The 16,934-nt window shown below is 45.3% G+C and overlaps 1 pseudogene; it reads right to left on the bottom strand.

Annotated features, from left to right (window-relative positions):
- Positions 1-16,310, bottom strand: part of LOC116659502 — a 42,197-nt pseudogene extending 25,887 nt beyond the window's left edge.
- Between the last annotated feature and the right edge of the window lie 624 nt (positions 16,311-16,934).

Raw genomic sequence — 16,934 nt, forward strand, 5'->3', positions numbered from 1 at the left:
GGCACCTTGAATGCCTAACACTCAGGAAAGTATTTCGTTGCTAAATGCAGAGCAGAGGGTTGGGGTTTGTTGAAATCCAACATCCGTTGATTCAAACTTAAATGAGGTTTTTGTTGTTGTTGTTGTTGTTGTTGTTGTTGTTGTTGTTGTTGTTGTTGTTTTTGTTTTTTTAAGTTCAAAACCAGCTTGCCCTGGTGTGGAGAATGTATGTTCTGGACTGGTGATCAGAATATACGAGCTCTGTTCTGGGCGCGGTGCCTTCCAGCTGCTCTGAGCTTTGGTTTCCCCATCTTGGTGTCTGTGATTCCAAGGTCAAGGGACCATGATCTAGAGGTACCGTCAAGAGGTGATGCTCATCTTTGTGCAAGAAAGAAGACCCACATCCACTCAAAACAAGCTGCTTTGTTTGACTCTCTCCTTGGCGAAACTCATGCTGTTCTCCAGAGCGTTCTGAAAGCATTTCAGATCATTCATGGCAACACTTGTCTAAGAACCCCTCTTTCCCCTGCCACACTTAGGAGCAAGTCTGACCCCCTTTATTTGTTGTTCTACATCCTGAGTAGGGGACAGCCAGTATGTTAGGTTTATCATTTTGAGCCCAGAACTGGGACTCCTGGGCTGACAAATTTAGTTTCTTCTTGATTTGTGAGTTTGTTCTAAAGTTACTCACTTGTATCACAGTTATACATTTACTAATTTGGCCTTATTGAGAAGAATGACATGATGTGGACTGTGAGGAAAGTGTGGAGCTTAAAGTCACCTAGAGAGAAGTATAGGAGGGTAGCAGGGGCATTGCTTCTACTCAGAGAGGACAAGACTAGGATACGGAGAAAGGGACGCAATGGACTTTTCCCAGTGTTATCCCTGCAGTCTTGCTCTTTACCCGGACCCTCACCTTAGTTGTAGGACATTTTAGCACCATTTTAGGTTGTCATTTCCCTTGAAATGATTACTTGCTCCTCCAGGCCTTGATACACCGAACACCACCTGTGCCAGACGCCATCTGTATGCCAAGTGACACCCGGCACATTCACCCCAGGTTCACCTCTCTGTGCCACAGAGGAGAGTCAGAATGGGCTTTGCCCTGGATTTGCTAGAGAGGGAGGAGTTGGAGTGGAATGTGATTGATGAGATGCATGCTGGTTTTAATGCTAATTCTAGAAACTTGGTAAATAAGAGTCTATTTGTTCTTCATCTCTTTTCCTTGGTAAACTCATCCCTTCTGATATACTGATAATTCCAAAATATGTGTCCCTAGCTTGGACCCCTCCTCCAAGTTGCAGATGCATCTATCTCTCTCTCTCATCTACCTATGATGTATACATATGTATATTTATATCTCATTGCCTCCGAATCAGAAGGAAACACTTGGTTGCCCAACAGGTATCCCAAACTTAGCATTTCCCAAACTGAGCTCCAGATTCTCTCCTCCTAGATCTGTTCTTTTCTCAGCCTTCCCCAGCTCAGTAAGTGGCGTCTTTCCAGTTTGGTCCATCTTGGACCAAACCTTGGATTCATCTTTGACTCCTCCTTCTCTTGCATCGCATGTCTGATCTGTGGCCATTTGTGTCCCCTGCCTTCAGATTCTCTCCAGGTTTTGACCATTCCTCACCACTTTCACTGTACCACCTTGCTCCCAGCTGCCTCCCTCACTTGCCTGGAATTATGCAGTAGCTCTTAGTGGGTCTCCCTGCCTTTTTTTTTTTTGCCCCTTCCCATCTATCCTCAGCCCAGAAGCTCATGTGATCTTGTTAAAATGCATCAGTTCATGTTGTTCTGCCCAAAACCTTCCAGTGACCATATAGGTCAGTCAGACAGTCCTCTAAGATGCCACCATTCCTTCTCTGCTTTCATTGCCTTCTCGTTCTGCTTCTGCCATGTCGGTGCCTTTGCCTTTCCTTGAACATGTGAGGCAGGCTCTCACCTTGGAATCTGTGCACTTACTCTGTGCTCTGGGTGCTCTCTTCCTCTGAGTCCGTGTGGCTTGCTCCCCACCTCTGGCAGGTCTTTGCACACTTTTGAGAGCCCCTCTGGCTATTCTAAAATTGCACCCTCACCACCAACGCATCCCCACCGCCGACTCTGCTTCATGTCCTTAGCCCTTATCACTATTTAATATATTCTTATGTGCTCTGTATTTATACTGTCTCCTCCATGAGAGTGTAAGCTCCATTTGGACAGGATTGCGTTGATTTTCTTCCCAGCTTTATCCCCAGCAGTTAGAGCTGGGTGCTTAATAAATACTTGTTGAATGAATGAATGAGATGACGAGGAGAAGGATGCAAGAACCTCCCCTCAGGTGGGCCTTGTGGATGTCGAGCAGACAACAAATTATTTGAAAAACAGGGCATGGTGTGCTTGCGGTGATAGGAATTCACTCAAAACAGCTATGTTCTGATACCAGAAATTATATTATTAGAGGTTTATTTTTCTGCTTAGACTTATTATTTAACCTCATTTGATCAATCACTTTTTTATTGTGTAATTGCCATGTCACAGTGTTGGGAGCTGAGGGTACAAATATGGTCCATGTTCTTGTGTCGAGTAAGACTAAGGTGAGAAATTTACATATAAGTGGATCATTTCAATACAGAGTGGTGAGAAAATGCTGAACTGCAGCATATCATTTGGGGTAAGTAATTTAGGTTTCATTAGTCATTTTCACCTTAGTTTTTTTTTCACCAGTATTTTGATTGGCAGGGATAGAAGGGAGAAATTATATGCATTTACTCAAGAAGCACATCGAAAATAAGAGGCTTTGGGAAAAGGTAATTGAGGACAATCATTGTTAAATAATATTTTGATGACCTGTCCTCCTCTATTAAGAACTTTCTGTTCCATTTAAATACTCAGTGCCAAGTAAATTCTCTCTGCAAAGGGAGGTTAATAAAATCTTCCTTTCATGAAAGGAATAGTGAGTGCACAGTATGACTGGATGACCCCCAAGTCTTCACCTTGATCTGTGCATATAACCAACAGCTCATCGTAACAAAACCCTGGTCCTTGTGGTGCCATTGGAGGGTGTGGCTGCCCACCACTCTGTGCAACTTGAGAACCTGAAATTCTGCTGCAGTTGTTTGCTGGGTACACTGAGGTCAGGGAAACTTCTAAGCAAAATCAGAAGCATTTCTGTAACCTGGGACTTTAAGCAATGACGATGATTTGCTGAGAGCTAAACAACCTTTATGCAGTTGACTCTATTTTTCTAAAAAGTTACCTCGAGCTCAAATGCTTAACCATCCTTCAAGTGCCAGAGGTTATTTTTCTAGAAAGAATTCCTTGGTATTTTCCCCGCATCCGGTCTGGATCACATGAGCCCCTTCTGTGGGACTACAGCATCCTAAATTTCCTTTACTACAGCTTATGCTGAGTTAGCCAAGCTTTGCAGATTGAGTGCAGTTCTCCAGACTGTCAAGACTGCCCAAGACTTTTGACACCAGCTCCAAGTGCGCCAGGGACACCTTCACTTTAGCCAGCTGGGCACAAACTTGGGGGTCCCCATAGACTTTGAAAACCCACTGGAAAGACTCACAGACTTCACTGACAGCACTATACTTAACCAGTCAAAAGAAGAGACACACAGGGAGAAGTCTGGAAGTGTTCCAAACACCAAGCTTCCGCTGTCCTTAGGGATGTGTTCTCTTCCTGGCACATCCACAGGTAACAATACGCAGAGTACTGCCAACTGGAGAAGTTCACCCAAGCTTCAGTGTCCCAGTTTCAACTGAAGCTTCATTACCCAGGCATGACTGATTGGTCACTGGCTTGGGGTTGAACTCAATCTCCAGCCCTGTTCCCTTCCCTTCCCTTCCCCAGGGGTCAGGCTGGCATCACGTGGATCAAGCCCCATCCCTCCAATCACATGGTCGGGCTTCCTGGACTGGGCATCCCCCATCCTGAGCCATCTGTCAGCACTAACTTTCAGGTGTGGTTGGGGAGAGTCAGCAGGAATAACAAAGACATTCCTACCCTGGGAAATCCCACGGGTTTACAGGTTCTCTCCCGGAATCTGGGGATAAAGGCCAGCCCAGTTCTTTTATTACCGCCAACCCCTGTCATGCTGTATTTATGGCTGCATGTTTATCCGTCTCCCTCATTCTCATGCTGCCTTGTTCGTCATTGCTTTTGCACTTGACACAAAGCAGGTGCTCGAAAAATGGTGGCTGTATAATTGAGCAACACGCTGCATTGTTAGATTGACCTTATTCTGGCTTTAATTCTAAACCATTACCAAAAGGGAGTTGTTAAAATCCTAAGGCATGGTTCGCTAAGGTGGTTGTCCTTGTCTGACTTCTCTTTGTGCTTTGCTTCCCTTTAGCCTCCAGATTTTCTCCTGTATCTCATGCCAGTCCACTCCTCACACTGTCCAAGCCAGTTCAAGTCTGAGTAATGGCTCTCCTATGCTGAGATTGATATACTTCATGCAGTGTGGGAATGAACAAAGTCTCCATCAGCTGTATCCCTGTAGCTCTAGCTCCCAGCTACTGCACAGATCCTGGCAAATGCTGGAAAAGAATCAAGTTTCCTTTCTTAAGTACTTGCTCACGAGAAGCCATCTGCTTTGGTTGTTTTAATTCATTCTGCTGCGGTGGTCTGGCTAAAGTGGGATGACATGGCAGAGGGGTTTCAACTGTCCAGACTTTACTTGATATGAAAGCTATTTCCAGGCCAAGTTATGAAGCAGTCACTTTGTAAGGCAAAAAATCTTTCTTCTTCTTTATGACTCAAAGCACCTTTATTCTGTGATTACCTTTTATGTTGTGTTATTAACTATCTCCCTGACTACCTAAAGCATGCCTTCCCACTGGCTATGCTAGTCTAAGGTTTTATTTTTAACCTTTTTATGCCAGCTGCTCTGTGGAATGTATGGTGAAGTTAACAGGAGGACATGGCAGGGGGCACTGGACTTGGAAGAGGCGAGGAAAGCAAACCATCCCGTGGAGGGTCCATGACAGGGAAGGAAGAAGAGCTGGCACCATGAATAGAAGGACATTCTCCTGCTCCCGCCGTGGCTCCTGACGTCTCCTTGTCAGAGTTTTGCTGTGCCAGCAGTGACGCGGTGTCAGGCAGCTTGCCAGCTTCCGAGCACACGTTCTTCTCTGGTGCTAGACTTGCCCGTGTGTCCAGGAGACGTTGGAGAAGCCGGTGGTGGGTAGAGGCAGGTTCATTTAGGTAGACTACAAAGCTGCAGCCCTACGAAGAGTTAAGATAGTGTAAAAATGCTTAAATATTCCATAACCTTTTCAGAAATTCGAGAAAGTGAAGATAAGCAAAAGATGTTCTTATCCTTATAAAACACTGTAAAATATATGAAAAGGCCATTGCTGTTATCCAAGGTTGGAAATGTTCAAAGTCCAACTCTTGGAGAACCCGTGATGCGAGAGACAGCGGTGGTACTTTTCTTCTGAAAAACGTCCCTTTTTCTTCCCTTCATCCTGTGACAGAGAACAATACGAGCATGGAGACAATGGGGCAGGCTTGTGGCTTGTATAGGGAGCGTGCTGCTGGCTTGTGGCGTGAACCCGAGAGATGGCAGCTCTGTGAGAGGTGGGGTGAAGGGGAGCCGGGCCCCCTCCAGCTCCAACCCCTGGCGCAAAGTCTGGCTTGCTATCCTGTGTGTGGAGTAACAGTGACATCCTGTGGCCGGTCTGGTTGATCTAAGTGGCTCCTTTCTAGAGAAGGAAGACCATTTTGTCTGCACTGAAAGGGGAGCCCTAGATGGCCCCATCTTGAGATGAGACACAGAAGAGGGAAGGCAGGCTTCCCACAGCCGGCTTTCCCGCGCCTCCCTCTTGGCCACTGTCTCTGATTGAGGTGGGGGAGATTCTTGGGACGGAGCTTGTGTCTATTTTCATGCTTGATCAATTTAAATGTTACCATTTGAGTGTTGAGTGAACCATAATAATAACCATGAGCACAGTGTGAGAACATAGTGGCAAGAAAGAGAAGCACTTTGCCTCTTTTTAAGGCATCCCGGAGGACTAATGCAGAATACTCTGTTACTCAGAAATGCCTAAACTGCTTAACATTTAGCTGCTGCTGCTGCTTCTCCTTCTTCTTGTTTTTGTTATTAGTTGTGGATGAAATAAATTTATTTTGACCTTACTTAAGGGGGAAGAGGGCTGGGGAAGAAAACAACTCTGGTCTTCAGTTATTCTGACATTCCTGGGGCCCTCCGCAGTGTTGGATGGAGGTGGGACCCCTGCACACCTGGTGTTGGGTGTGATGGAAGCAGCGAGTGTGAGGCTTCAGGGCCCTGGTGTGGGTGTGAGCTCACAAACTCATTCTCCATAGGGATGCCCAGCGCCACATGGTTTCTATTGAAAGAGGCTGCTGCCTTGAGACACACTTGACCATGGCCCTTTCTTAGGGGCCCCCACTACCACTGCTCAGGGGGTAAGGCAAAGGGAGCTTGGAAGGTAACGGTTTAAGCTCCGGAGCACACAGACCTGGGTTTCTTGCACTTGCCGGCTCTGTGACCTTGGCAAATTCCTTAAGTGCCAGGACTCACACTTTTCTCAACAGCAGGAAGGGGTTAGTAAGACGCACCCCTTCATGGGGTGCAGGGATGAATCCGTGGGATAAGGCAGGGTGACCACCCACAGACATGCTGGGACACAGTTAGAACCGCATGAGGAGCTGCTGGGTTGATACTGCTGCCCCCCAGGTCTGTGCCCTGGGCTGAAGGCAGTTTGATAGGAGGGCTCCCCGCCCCCACTTCACCGAGAGCCAGCCAAAGGTCTCTGCAGTTGTCCAGGGCAGCAGGTTTGGGTTGAGGGCAGGAGGAAGTGAGAAGTGTGTTTGTGTGTGTGTGTATGGTAGGGCTGGGTCGCTGGGGTTTGTGGGGAGTGTGTGTGTGTTGTGTGTGAGGTGTGTGTGTGGTATGTGAAGTGTGTGTATGTAGTGGTGAGGTATGTGTATATGGTGGGAGTATATGTGTGGTGTGTATTTTTGTGTGTATGTAGTGTGTGTGAGGTGTGTGTGGTGTCTGGTGTGTGTGTATGGTGGTGTGTATGTGTGTGTAGTGTGAGTGGTATGTGTGTTGTGTCTGTTTTCATGTGTATGTGGTGTACTGTGGTGTGGCTGGTGTGTGTGTGATGTATTTATGTTGTGTGGGGTGTATGTATATTTTATGTGTGTAGTATGTGTGTGATGTGTGTATTTGGTATAATGTATGTACGTGTGCATGTGCAGTGTGTGGTGTATGTATATGTGTGGTGTGTGGTGTATATGTGGCGTGTGTGTGTGTAGCGTGTGTGGTGTATATGTGGGGTGTGTGTGTATGTGGTGTAGTGTGTATGTCTGCGTGTGCGGTGTATGGTGTATGTATATGTGTGGGGGGTGTGGGGGGTGTGTATGTGATGCGGTGCGTGTGCTGTGTGCAGTGCCTGTGTGTGCCTGTCACACATCTTCATTGACCCGTCTTGCCGCAGCGCAGCGTGGGCAGTTTGCCACAGCAGAGTGAGATGTGAGGGCTGCCCAGAGGTGATCTACGACTCTTAGGAGAGGAAAAGAAGAAACAAAGAGGCAAGGAACAGGGGTTAGGAAGCCAAGAAAATGCCAATAAAGGAAGAAAATGGAGAGGATTAGTGGAAAGTAAGACTTTCAGCATTGCGTATTCTCCTAGGCCATTTTAAAGTTCTCCAAAATCATGATAACTTAATTCCTGTGTCAATAACGGTTTCACATACTTTTTGTTGAGTGGCAGAAAAAAGGGCAAGGCCAAGTTTCCTCCCACAGGGCAAAAATCTTGCAATTTTAGTCCTTAGGTGACTTAACTGAGAGCATGAAAAAGATGGCTTGAAGCTATTCGGATGTCTTTCCTAGCTGATCAGCCAATTGTTGGGGGAGGGGAGTGATAATTTCTCACTGTCTCCCTAAGACAGAGATAACTTCCTGCCTATTTCTTAAGTTTCTTTTTTCCTCCTCCTCCTTCTTGTCTCCTCTCTCTGTTTCTTCCTTTCTTCGTGTCTCCCAATCTAGGGGATGACTCAGTCTACACAAATGGCGTTTACTGACTTTGTCTTGAAAATGTTTGTCTTCCAATCTCACAAATTTCTTTCTGCCTTTGGGCAGCCACCCTATTTCACAAGCTTCATTCAAGTTTCTACTTTTTCTAAGTGACAGATGGATTTCCCACATCCTGGCTGTAAAAGAAAACCAACTTGTTTGAAGATAGATTCACTTAGGTGTTGATAATCATAAAGGGAAAATAATGTCATAGGATCTATTGGAGACAGAGTATGAAGTTACTGCACTTGTGATCACTGGGGAAACAACACAAGCTGAAGTCTTTAGGAGGTATTTGAAAGGCATCTTGGCTTGAAGTTCTGACTGTAGTGATGAGAAGCAGAGAAATAAAGCAAACCAAATTTTTCCTTGCTTGGATAGAGGTTTGTTTATCCTGATCATGTGAAGTCTGAGCCAGAAATCCCAGTGATTTTGACCGCCCCTCAGTGTTCCTCTGCACTTGGGCAGGGAAGCTGCTGAGATGGGCCAGTTTGTACATGTGATGCGCAGGACAGAGCTCTCTTTTGGGAAACAAATGCTTGACATTTCTGATTATACAAATAACAAAGCTAACGACACATCACATTTATTTGTGAAGACACATTAAGCCCAACTTTATACACTAATATTTATACTTTCAAGTATATGGCCTGGAAGAGTGGATGCAATCCAGGGAGTCCCTTCATGTAATCAGTTTATGCCCATATGGAAAGCTCCAGGCAGCCTGGGGACGGTGCTCACACAATCCACTTGGCACCGTTCCCCTTACCCTCCCTTCCATTCTGTGCTTTTCCTCCTCCTCACCACACTGCTGTTTCTCCAGTTTAATGAAGAGAGAGAGGGCTGGAAAGTCACTGGTGGGTGGGTGGCCTCTATGATTTTCCATTCCCTCCTCCTTGCCTCTCTCCTTCTGCAAAGGTCGAGCTCATATCAGAAGGAATGGAACTGTTTCCCTCTCATATTAGGTCCAGATAAACAGTGTTCTAACTTGTCTCCTGAGCATCAGTAGAGGTGTTTTTGATTCCAAGGGACAGAAACCCCAATTCCCACTGGGCTAAACATTAAATGAAATTTTTGGGCTCCTATATTTGCAGTTTGTAAGTAGGGGATCTTCAATGTGTCTCCAGAGGTCCAGTAGTATAAACCAGAACCCATTTCTTTCCTTCTTTCTGCTCTACCCCCTACATTATCAGCTTCAACTTAAGGCTGGCTCCCCTCATGATCACAAAATGGCTGCCAGTGTCATTGGAGTGGTTATATACCTCCCGATCCATGGAGAAAGAGCATGGAATAGGGGGGACAAGAAACAAAGTGTGCATGCATACACAATCAAGTTTTTTCTTCTCCTCCTCTCTCTCACTCCTCTTCCCCATCCCCTCCCCCTTCTTCTTTCCTTCTTCTTCTCCCTCTCCCCTCCCCCTCGTCCCCTCCTCCTCTCTCCCCCCTCCTTCTTCTCTCTCTTTCCAATAAAAATCTTGGAAATACATCCCAGGTATCTTTCTGGTTGAATACACTTAGGTTCTGTACCTGTCCTGAGCTAATTGCTGAATTGCTATGCCAGGGAATATCAGGTGCTTATTGGTTTCTGCCAAAAGGACCTACAGGAGCTGGGGGAGAACGGAGGTGTGTAAAGAAAGCAAGGTGGCTCAAATGACATGCTGTTACTCAATGTGGAAGGGATTTCTGCTGCTTCTTCTAATTCTATCTTTACAAACTGTTTCATCGTCATGGCCTGTGAGGACCCATTTGTCTGGAATGTACATCATACTAGGATTGACTTTATGAAGTCAGCCACCTGTATTGTTGGTTATTTGAACTATGTCCACAGAGTCTCCATGTCCCACATTTCTGTGCATTTTTGGTGTCCTGTGGGCAGAGCCTCAGAAACTCAGTGGAAGGATTGAAGATAAGTAGGTCACTTAGCTGTGGTAACTTCTTCCTGGAATAGAACCGTCACTGGGACTGAGGCTGTGTAGAGTCTGGTAGGTGGATGAAGCTGTATATGCCAGGTGTTGGAAGCTTGAGCTAAATGAGTTCATCCTGTTCTGGAGGATCTTCTTGAGATCGGGACCACTGGCAGAGCAAAGTGTCTTTAGATAGTGTGCTTCTGCAGCTGAGTTGGGTATTTCATCACCCCTTTCCCTCCTTCCCCTTCCATTACTTTTTTTTTTTTTTTTTTTGCACCAGAGAAGGAAATCAATCCACTGGCACTTCTGTGCTCAAACGGTTTTGGTTACAAAACTTGTAAGCAAACCAGGAATTGCATCTACTTCCTGCTGGGAAGAACAGAGAGGCAGAAGAATTCTAGAACCAACATTAAAAAACAAAAACAAAAACAAAAACAAAAACCCACCAATTCTCATCTGATTATTTACACCGGTTTACTTATGAAGCAAGTGATAAGTGTCAGGTTAAATTCCCACTCCCATTGGTAGGGTGGTGGTAGTGGTTTGGAAGTGCTTGAAAAGAGATGTGCCTGTCAAATGCTAGTGATGTTAGGTGCTTGGCAATCAAATGGAGAGAACACTAGGTCTTGTCAGCTGCTGTGAGATGCTCTAGCATTAAGTGAAAGGGTGTGGATTCAATACCATTGAAGTCTGACCATCATTTCCTACCTTCACCACTGATGAAAACTGAGAAGAGAAGCAGGACATGAGCACAGCTTTTCCACCTGGAGAGCAAGAAGAGACCTGGGGGAGACCAGTGTCCACCACACCCCAGTTCAGGGAACAAGCTTGCATCATCTCCATGGCAACTGCTGGACACCCCAGGGTTCATGTGCTCGTGTAAGGCAGGTTATTGGGGTGAAAGGTGCCAGGGCTTGAAGGGGTGCCAGATTCCTCAAGTCTGACAGGTGAAGACTGATTCATTCATTTTCCTTATGAGAGCAAGCAAACTTGGACTTGGGTCTCTTACTTCTTGGAGTTCTGATCTGTTCTCATGCAAATGAATGGATTCCATTCTAAGCTGACTTACCTCTTTTGAGATTTCTCTTGACAAACAGTCTCCTTTTGCTTTATACATTCTTTCCATAGCAGTATTCATATATTTAATCACTTGTGTAAGCTTGATGCAATTCTGTTTCTTTAAGATGAATTTGCTTACCCTTGTTCTTATGTATTATAGGTGGTTTTTCCAGTTGAACTATTGAAGGTAATTTTCTTTCTGAGATCTTTGTAGGGGTCACCTTATTTTTGACCTTCCTGTCTATCCTTGACCATTGCCTTTTTCTTCTCTAGTTTCCATCACATTACTTCCCCTTGGCTTCCCTTTAAATCTTCTCCACCAGCTTAACCTCCATGACCTACTTCATTGGGTAGATCAGTGGAATGCCCCCCAGCCAGGCACGTGCTCCAGTCCTAGCCATACCAGAGAGGGCTGGTGAGAGATGCCGCCTGTAGTGAGCCTTGCCTAGAGGACCCTCACAGTTGAAGTTGAGAAGCTAAGGCTCCCCTCTACTCCAGGTATTTCCTCCCTTCTCTCCATGGTTCAGTACGCTTTCCCCTGGACCTCGTCCCTTCAGTACTTTCTCTCTGGTCTTCCTTCTGTCTACTTCTGCACTACAACTTTCCCGTTCAGTGGCTGTCAAAGTGTGGTAAGTTTGTCTTAGAGGAAAGTACAGACCTTCCCCTCAAAAGGCTCTCTGTGGGCAACATCCTGACCCGACTAGTGGTGCTGAGGGTAAAGGGAACCACAAAAAAGCCACCCCAGGATATGCCACTCTGGCCTAAGGATTGTTTTGAGCTAAAGACAACTGAGAACCAGCAGATGCAGGAAAAGCTCCCTAAATGCCTGAAAATAAAGTATACATTTCCTCTTTTGTAAAGGACATTTTCATTTATAAAGGAAATTTCCATTTATAAAGGTAATCTCAGAGAGCTACTCCCCAGAGACAGCTCTGATCACCTGAGCGACTCTTATCTGCAAGACAGAGAACCCTTATTTACCATACATTTCCTTTGCTCCTTTGCCCATCATAACCTACCTCCACCACCTAGAGACCCACTGACTTTTCCTTTGTTTAGTCTAGGATGGTATATAAATCTCAGTCATCCGGCTGCCTCCTTGAATCTCATTTCTTTGTGAAACTCCTGCATGTAAGTACCTAATGACACCTTCCCCCCAACTCTTTTTAATCTGTCTTTTTATCAATTTGATTCTCAGGCACCCATTGTTGAATCTAGAAGGGTAGGAGAGAGATTTTCCTTTCCTACAGTGGCCAGAGCAAGTCTTTCTGAGCTGGCATCTTTCAAGATGTCAGTCTTACATGTACATTATAAATATTCATCTTTAGTCTTTCAAAAATGTTATTTAGTGTATCTGTGACTAAGGTTCCCATCCTGGAGATTGGGCTGTGTTTACATTAAAATGTGAGATGTCACTGTCATCTCCACGCTTCTTCCATATTATCTACCTCAGACCAGAGTCATGTTGAATATTCCAGGCGTTGCAAGAGCTCAAGCTTCAATAAAGATTCCATCAGAGATGCCACTCCCTGAGGGCCAGTGGCTCCCCCTCAGCCTCTCTGTTACTTTCATCTCCATTGTCAAAAAGGTGGTACCAAGATGAATGGCATTTTCTATTCAAGTTGGTCTATCTCTTTTTCCCTGCTTGGTGAAAGGAGCGTTGGAAATGTATTAGATGTGAGATGTGGTAATTCTGCTAAGGATAGAGAAATCCTGACTGCACTGTAGCAAGAGAACAGCTTGATCAACCCCAGCAGAGGCAGACGTTTTTGTCTCATTGGAAACTCTCCTTATTCAATGCTTGAACAGCTCTTGGAACAGCAGGACCCTGGGAGTGTCTCTGTGTACAAAAGACAAGCATGGTAGATGTTAAACTGGCATTCATTTATTGGAATCCATTTTGGGTATTTTTCTTATTTCTCTCCCGGGAAGACATCGTTGGTGGCAGCTTTGAGTTGGATACAGTCATACTTCAGACACTTACACATCTTGCTTCGAGGGAAGTAGGTCAGATTTGAAAGTAAAGTTGATATTGCTGTCATAGCACTAACAAAAGATATTCTCATATTCTTGCCATAAAATTCAGAGAGATTTTTTTTTTTCGGTTTTGGTTTTGGTTTTAGTTTTTAGCTACAAAAATATCATATGTATTTGATCGGCACTTGGAAGGGTGGGGTGCAAGCACGGGATGCATACATCAGTCACTGGAAGAGTGTCGCATCAACCAGTTAACACAGACCATGTCTACCTCCTCTACGTTGTGTCCTTCTTGTGCATGCTACTGATTGATATACCTCAGGGAGGAGATTCTTCTGACTCAGACACTAAGCAAGTTCCTAAAGAAAATATCAGCTTTAAAAGGGAATAGAGGAAATAGCAGCGGCAGCAAAAAGTCTCTAATCTTTCATTTATAACAGCTACTGAACATCTGGAGAGCAGGCGGCTCCTTTAACCCCCGGAGTGCAGGAACAAATGAGCACCAAAGGGCATCCCATGCTAATGTGGTGCCATTAATTTGAATACAATGGAGGGCCCTATAATAAACATCTTCAGAGCCATCTGGGCATTCCTTTACACCTTGCCCAGCTCCTCCTTCAGGTGCCAGAGGCACAACTTAACAGGAGAGGAAGTTCTTTGGAGGCTGAAGAAGAGTGAAGATATCATTAAAGAGCAACGCTAAGTTTCAAAGAAAAATGTATAATGGCCGAAGTGAAAGAAAGATCAAACAGTGTATGGAAAAATGTTTTAAACTATCCATGGAGGTGTTATTGAAATTAATATTTATGTCTGTTTCTCTCTAGCGCGTGTGCCGTTTTTAACCAAGTATCACTGTGTTGTGGAAATAGAAGGAACCCCATGCATCGGAAATGATTAACGTGAAGTTCCTATTTTGGGGGGCAGTGTAAGGTCTGGAGTTTAAATGGAATTGTGCAACTCTTTCTAGCACCTTTCTGTGGGGCCCACCATCTGAAGAGTCTTTAACTCCGTTAAAAAAAAATAGAAATAGAGATTCTAATACCTGTTCTTTTTCCTTCTCTCAGTGGTCTCATGGGATAATGTAAACATTTGGGGAAGTTGCTCTGAATAGAAGCCTGAGATAAACAATCAATGTATGAATTAATGTTGTGCAGCAGTTGTAGCAGCGGCTGCAAGTTTTGAAACAGGAAAGTATTTCTTAAACATGTGCTTTCCTTCGATCCAGAAAGATTTCCTCACATGTCCCTAAAGCAGAGGCTGCATGCTGGCATCCGGGGACCATTTCTGGCCCACAGATGGGGCTGGTTGTCTCACGTGGGCTTTTGAAAGTTTTTGAAGTAGCTGCCAGCGTTGACAAGAATATCTGTATTTTTAAAATTTCTCTTAACAAATGGAAAAACCTGGCTCTGATGGTGCCCTCAATCCAACATGGCAAAAGTCTGTTGGAGAGGAGAGTGGCTGGAGCCCCTAGACTAGGCATCCTTCCTCTGGTTGCTCTGTTGGGCTGGGTTTGTTTATAGGCATCAGAGGATGTACTGCTTTTCTGGAGGAAGCTATTGAAGGTGCTTTTCAAAAAATAGAGGAGCATGCCGTATTAGTCAGGATTCTCAACAACCAATAGGACAAGTGTGTGTCAATCAGTCAGTCATACAAGCAGACTTATTTTAAGGAATTGGCTCACTTGATTACAGAAAATAAGGATTCCAGACCCAGGAGAACTGATGGTAGACATGACTCCAAGTTCAAGTCCAAAGGCAAGAGAAGACCAGCGTCCCAGCTCAAAGACAGTCAGGCAGAGAGAAAATTCTTTTGTACTCAGCTTTTTATTCTATTCAGGCCTTCAGAAGATTCCATGAGGCTCCCCCACCACACTGAGAGGACAAACCAGCTTTACTCATTCTACCGATTCAAATGTTAGTCTCATCCAGAAACACCCGCACGGACACAAGACATACCCAGAAAGAATGTTGAACCAAACATCTGGGCACGTCCTCGGTCTGGTTAAGATGACACATAAAATGAGCCATCACACACATCTAATAGCCTTTTAGCGTGCATAAATAGAGGGCAGATCTCCTACGTGTCTGTCATTGATCTAGAACCTTGCCGAGAAGGGTTGGGAAGTCCTCTCAAGGAGGCAAACATCTAGTGTGAGGTGAGAGGGCTGGAGAAAAAGTTTAAAGCCAGGCAGGCCCTAGATAAAGAAAATAACTATACAACTGCCCCTATTAATATCTTTCTCAAAGTTCTGTGTCTTTTCACTTTTGACATCAACAAGAGCCACTAAACAGTTCTGAAAGTCTATTACACTTGTGATATCAGGCAGCTACACAGTGAGTGATCCACTCTCCAGGATCCTGGATGATTAAAGGAGCATGGGAGCCCTGCCCAGGATCTGGGTGCAGAACCTTTCCATGGAAACCCTGGTGAAAGGAGAGGCTGCCCTTTGGGGACATGTATCATTCTATATTGGCTAACGCTCCCTGAGTGTTGGAGACATTTAAGACTGGATGAGAATGAACAAAGGTCCTTAAAAATACTGCAGATCATATGTAGAATTTTGGTCTAACAGCTTAGAGATGGTGAAAACAATTTTCATTCAAAGGCAGATTTAAGGGCACTAGTAGTAATTCCACTCTCCACTTGCTATGGATGAGTTGGGAATGGATAGATCAGCTAAACTAATTATTTTTCATTAAAAGCCTTGAAATGAGGTAGCCCACTTACAAAGTGCTATCCACCCCATGAAACATAAGAAGAATATATACGTTTAGTTCTCTGTAGACAGTTTCTTTTTTGTCCTTTGATAAAAATCATTTAAAATGAATGACCACTTGGTGGCTGATTTCCATCAGCATTATTCTGTCGAATGATGAAGATCTTGAAATCCTTGCCCTGTTTGCTTTTTGCCAGTGTTCTGCCTGCTCAGCCCCCACCCAGGCTGTGGGCATTCCTAGCAGGGCTAAGGAAGAACTAGAACAGCCGTTCCACTGTCTCTCAATGAGAACTCCCTCTCCAGGGCCCTTGCCTACCTCCTGCCCTTCAGACGGGGAGGCCAACCTGTCCAAGTGGGCGTGAGTGGCCATGATTTAAGCAGTGCCAAGCGCTCCGCTTTCCGCTGGGAGCAGAGTTCTCTGCCTCATAGCCTTCCTGGCCATCTGGGCTGGGAGACGGAGACCACCGTGGCACCAGAATAACCTTGGCCAGTTCCTCCACAACTTCTGCTTTAGGAATTGCCATGCCCAACACCGTGGTGTGTGACATCAGGAGCGCGGACACAGCGTGACCTGGAGGGCACTGCCCTATCTTCTCACCTGCCGTGCTCCTCTCTTCCAGCCCTGCCCCCACACTCAGCATCCTGCCTCCTGAGCCCACAGGAGGAGCGCTTCCCTTACCAGGATGCCAGGCAGGCTGAGCTCACACACACACTGAATGCCTGCCTTCCACATAGGAGCAAAAGGGCTCCTGCAATGGCCAGTGAGGCTCAAACTCACTGTGTCCTGCAGGGAGCGAGGGGCAGTCAGGCTGGAGAGAAAGTTTGATGAGGTCTTGGGGGAGAAACACTCTGAGATTTATTCTGCTGAGCCTGGAAGTTTTACTGCACGTGGTATCAGTTCCCATTACTCTCTTTGTTTTCATGAGCGAGTCTTCCCCTTTCAATCTATTTGCCGGCACCACTAGCTATGCACAACTAGCTATTATCCCAAAGACTCCAACCATCCATTAACATACTATCTTTAAGTGTTTCACATGGAATTTGATGATCTTCCATGATCTTTTCAAGTTGAATAGATCCTTAAGCCCTACAAAAAGATTTTTTCAAAGTGTGTGTGTATGTGTATGTGTGGAGTGGGGAATGTGGGGGGTGTGTGTGTGTTGTATGTGGGGTGTGTATGTGGTGTGTGTGGTATGTTGTGTATGTGTGTGTGGTATGTGTGTGGTGTGTGTGTGTGTCGCACAGCAAGTGGGGTACATGTTTCA

Source organism: Camelus ferus, chromosome 24 (assembly GCF_009834535.1).
Source record: "Camelus ferus isolate YT-003-E chromosome 24, BCGSAC_Cfer_1.0, whole genome shotgun sequence".
NCBI classification, from domain to species: Eukaryota; Metazoa; Chordata; class Mammalia; order Artiodactyla; family Camelidae; genus Camelus; species Camelus ferus.